A 5,266-nucleotide genomic window follows, 5' to 3' on the forward strand; every position below is an offset into this window, starting at 1 on the left:
TTCAGACTGGGTGTTCAGGTCAAGTCGTGGTCTGTGCAACTTGCTCTATACAACTTCCAGTGGAGCTCCATATATCCAGATATTAATTGGGGGCTTTCTCAGGAGTCAGGGAGAAGAGGACAGAGAAACTAAACTAACAGGATAAATAGGGAAAAGCAATTTTATTATTGGAGTGAAAACAGCATTCTAAGAATTCCAAAAGGAATAGTTTACCAACAATGAACCTGCTGTTGAGTCCATAATCTCAGGAAATTCCAGCCTGTCCCTCAGTACTGCCTGCTTTTCTCTTGTTCCCAGAGGTCACAGCCCCAATTTCCCAAGTTGATGAAGTTCTCTCACCCTAGCAGTTTCTCCTTCACTCTCATATTTTGCAGCCTCTCTGTCTTCTCCCTAACCTCCTGGCCTAATTCCTTTCCACAGAGCATCTTTTCTACATGTTGCCTGATCTCTCTCATCCTTACCCCCTAAATGACAGGATTCAAGGCTCCTGGGAGCAGCAGATAGATGGCACTGAGCAGGTTCTGGACATACCGAGACACAGTCTTGGCTACTTGGAAAACGATGGAAGTGGAGAGACTAGAGAGTTAGATGGTGAGGATGACCAATAAGTGGGAGCCACACGTGTGCAAGGCCTTGGTTCGGGCTCCCCCAGGAGATATCCAGAAGGCAGCATAGATGATGCGGGTGTAGGAGGTCCCCAGCAGGGCTAGATCAAAGGTCACTGACCAACCCCATGGCCAGCCCCAACCGGTTGTTGAAGGTCAAGTCTTCACAAGCTATGCTCAGCAGTGCGATGTACTCACAGGAAAAGTGTCAGATCACTGCTGTCTGGCAGAATCAAGCTCGTGAGGTTAGCACTACCAAGGGCACTGCCACTCCCAGGCTCCGTGTCAGGGCAAAAAAGACCAGCACGCCCAGCAGACGGGAGGTCATCAGGTCACTATAGCAGTGTGAGTGGCAAATGGCCACCAAGCAGTCTAGGGCCATGGCCAGCAGGAGGTTGTAGTCCAGAAGGAGAGTGAAGTCGATGAGAAACAGCTGGGCCAGGCAGCCATGCAGTGATATGGGGTTAACATAATGCACAAAGCCCTCCAGCATTTTGGGTATCACCGCTGTAGCAGCACAAATGTGGACAGCTAGGAGTAGGGCGATGAGCATGTACATGGGCTGATGCAGGCTCTGCTGGGCCGCCACCATGTGGATGATGAGGGCATTGGCAGAGATGATGGTCACATAGGGAAAAGTAAGAGGCAGGACCAGGAGGGGCCTCCACTCTCCCAATCCAGGGAAGCCCCCCAGGAAGAAGTTCGTGTAGGAGATGTTGAAGGTGCTGCTATTTCCATCCTTACCCATTGGCTTTGGCCCTGAGCTGGCCCCAGGAGTGGGGATCAGAGACTGTTAGAACAAAATGGTCAATGGAAAAAAACCTATTTTTATTTTAGGGCCTGTGTGGTTTGTGATGAAGATCCACCTCTTCATGTATGTATGTCTACTCTTTTGGGGCACAGACCGGTACTATGTCAGGTGTAATGGGAGCTACAAAGATGAACAAGACGTCCTTAGGGATGTCTTGTCCTTAGGGAGCTCTTGGCTTTTGTATGTGAAATGTAAACTTACAAAATGCTTTTTATCTGTGATACTCCAGGTATTTGATTGCTGAGTAAAAGATTAGGAAGAAAGTAGGTGTGTTATAGGAGAGAAAAAAGGGTGATGGGCCAGAAGCAATAGAAAGGATGAGGAGATCCTTGATTAGGAGGAAAAAAGAATATATGAGGAATCTTTGGTCCACGAAGCCTGGGAAGAACCAAGTGGGGCTTATCGGGAGAGAGGAACAAGTCAGGAATGATGGCCTCACTTTTGTGCCTGGGGTACACTGTGTGGCAAGGGCAGAGGAAAGTTGCTGAGGAGTACTTCTGGTCTTCCTGGACACAAACAATGGGCCACAGAGACTTCTCCCTTCCTAAGACCCTCTAGACTGGATGTGGGGCCTCCTGCCTGGCCTTGTCATCAGTGTCATGGATGATGCTTGCATTCCTTTCAGAATGTGAGTTCCAGGAGAACAGGGGTAACAGCATACTTCTACTGTGTTCTCTGAAGCTCCAAGCACAGAGCCACCATAAGCACACAGGAAGTGCTCGAGCATTGCTTGTCGGGTAAGGTGAATGAGGAACAGGGAGAAGATGGTAAGAAGCTAAACAGTTAACTGGGCTCTGAGAGCAGTAATTTCAAAGCTTTGGCCAGGTTTTTGTATAATTAAGAGAGCAGATATTAAGATTAAAGATGTGTGATTCAGTACTGGGCTCACATCTTATCCAGATTCTTAAGGAGCACCATTTGGTGGTAGGTATGATGATTAGAGGAATTAACACTGATATGCATAAAAGTAGCTGACACCTATTGGACATTTACCATATGTCAGGCAGTGTTCTAAAGGCTTTCATGTATTAACTTTTTAAAATCTTCTTAATTTTAGTGAAGAAGAAAGTGAGGCACAGAGAGATTAAGTCTAGTTCAAGATCATACAGGTGGTAAGTGGCAGAGCTGGATTTGAACCCAGACAGACTCCAGAGTGCATGCTCGTAACTTCAGGATGACCAACTAGTCCTGGCTTGCCTGAGACTTACCTGGTGTTAGACCTGAACATCTGGTGTCCCAGGAAACCTTTCAGGCAAATGAGGCAGTTGATCATTTTACTATTACTACTAATTACATTGAAGATTAGAGAAGCCTTATGAATTGTGGAGCAGCTAGGAAGAAATATTCTTCCTTCTTATAGGTTTAAATGTATTGTCTCTGAAAATCAATGTTTATATTGGTGTTACTATAGCCACCCTCTGAATACTCAGAAGAGTAAAGAGGAACATCTCTAAGTTCACAGAGAGACCTCAAAAGGAAGTGTATTTGGAATTCCAAAGCCCACCCTGGAATGTGTTTCTGGAACTCTTAGAGCATTATTTTAGTCAGAATAACTCAGATTTGGGGAAATGTACTTTTGTTGTGGTTGGGCAAAGACCAGACAACACTTGTGGGTAGGTGGTAAAAATTCTTAGGGGAGGTCTGTTGAAGACTTTCTGGGGGTGGGGGGGGGTTGGAATTCAGGAGCTGAGAGTGAGTGAGGTGAGGTGATCTGTGACGGAATAAAGGGGCATGGAGGAAAATGCAACATGGAGGAGCGGTGACCAAGAAGACATGTAGGGACCCCCACTCCTCCTTCCCAAATACCACAGGGTGGTCATCCTTAGGCGGAGAAAAAGCTGGCATGGGCTGCCCACGAACCTCTTAACTTGGACAAGGTTGGTCTGTCTCCGTCTCGTGAACTGTAATTTGCTCTCCTGTTTTGTATCTTAGGATTACTTAGGTAAACTCCTAAAGGAGCTTCTTTGACACTGGGCTCCAAAGCAGTCAGTAAAGGAAATGTAGAAGAACAAGCTCCTCAAGGCAGAGCAGAAGGAATGAAAAAGACTGTGAAAGATGAGGAGATCAGTTTACTGGCTAGTGAAGGTCTTAAGAGAGATGAATAGATATTTCTAGAGGCAGATCAATCAGACTTAAGAACTATCTGGAAGTGGAGAGAGACAGAGGAATCAACAATCATTTCAAGGTTTTTCTTTTTTTGCTTTTGTTTTGTTTTTCAGCTAGGATGACTGCTAAAACCTGAGGAAGGAGGAACAGTGTTGGAGCGCTGGGAGGTACACTTAATAGACCCATTTGGATGTTGTGAAAACTCACAAATGAAGATATGTCCAGTCAACAACTGGAAATAAGGGTGGAGTGCTCAGATGAAGGATTAAAGCTGGAGATGGGGATGATAATGTTATTGAGGGCATGGGATAGAATCTTAAGGGGCCGACAGAGTAACATAATAGGTGTCAGTGAAGGAGATGGAAAAAGAGGGAAGAAGGGTGGAATGAGAACCAGGAGCAAATGGGATTCTGGAAACCAGAGAAGGAGAGGTTCTGCTGCTCTGGAGGCTTCAAGGTAAAGAATTTACAGACTAGTAGAGGCAAAAGACCAACACAATTAAATCACCCTGCAAGGCTTAATATTCTGAGGAGCAGAGGAGGGAGACAGATAGGAAGGCAGAGATAAAGAGGCCAGACGTCATGTGCTCTCTGCAGAAAGAGACACAGCTCCTCTACTGTAAAAGTCAGCACCACAGACAAGAGCTCCTTTAACTTCCCCGTCCCCACAAACTGGGTACTGTGCTCATCTTTCTCTCTTCCTTCTGTTCCCAGTGAAAGAGATGTCTTTCCTCTCTTTTGTCCTCAGGATATATTCCACTTCTCCCCTCTTACCCTCAGCATATGGAGTTCAAGTCTGTCATTGGTGAAAATAAACTCATCCTTAACTTCATTCAGTCCTCAAGCTTCCAATCTTTCTCCTCACCATTAAAGCCAAGGCCCTGGACATGTCTTTATCATGCCATAATTGCTGGCTTGCTGATCTAGCTCCCCACTAGACTGAAAGTGTTGCTGGTGGGGAGACCATGTCTTACTCATCTCTCTCCCCGTGCCCGGCGCAGAGCCCACTGCAGAGTACGTACGTGCTCAGTAAGTGTTGTGTTGAAGGAATACATGAATGCATCAAGGGATTTTAATAAACATTTTCATTTGCAGCTAACTTAGAGTAGCTTTTTGAAGTTGAATGAATGAATGAATGAAAAACTAACCCCATCAAGGCTAGGAGATTCTAAGTGATTTGTTTAGTCTCACCTAGCAAGAAGAGCCTGGCCTCAAATCTAGGTCTTCTTGGACTCTTCTGTCTACACCACCATTTTCTCCCTCACACCCCACACACAAGGCAGCATCGGAGAGGCTCCAAGCAGTCTTAGTCTCAGCAACAATACTACAAGTTAGCATTTATTGAGTACTTACTACATGCCAGGCATGGTTCCAAGGGTTTTTCCATAGAGTATCTCTAATATTCACAGGAACCCTAAGAGACGAATATTATTTATTAACCCAGTTTACAGATGAAAATACTGAGGCTTAAAGAAGATAACTAATTAAAGTGTCATAAGTGTTAAATGATAGCTGGGATATGAATGAAGGTTTGTCAATGGTAAATGTGGAGTTCAATTCCAATCTCATGTTTACCCACCTCAAATCCCCCATAAATCTCTTGTCTTTTCACCCCCAGCCTCACCATGGTAGCCTGTAGAGGACTCTCGTTGGGTCGTAGGCTTCTGTGGCTTTGGTTTCACCTCTGAAAAGGTAAGGCCTGAGGTCAGTGCCCAGATCCAAGGCACTGGTCTATGAGGCTGAAA

The 5,266-nt window shown here is 45.5% G+C and overlaps 1 pseudogene; it reads right to left on the reverse strand.

Annotated features, from left to right (window-relative positions):
• Positions 1-335: 335 nt before the first annotated feature.
• Positions 336-1,353, reverse strand: LOC102997050 (olfactory receptor 52E8-like; annotated as a pseudogene).
• Between the last annotated feature and the right edge of the window lie 3,913 nt (positions 1,354-5,266).

This window comes from Physeter macrocephalus, chromosome 16 (assembly GCF_002837175.3).
Source record: "Physeter macrocephalus isolate SW-GA chromosome 16, ASM283717v5, whole genome shotgun sequence".
Lineage (NCBI taxonomy): Eukaryota > Metazoa > Chordata > Mammalia > Artiodactyla > Physeteridae > Physeter > Physeter macrocephalus.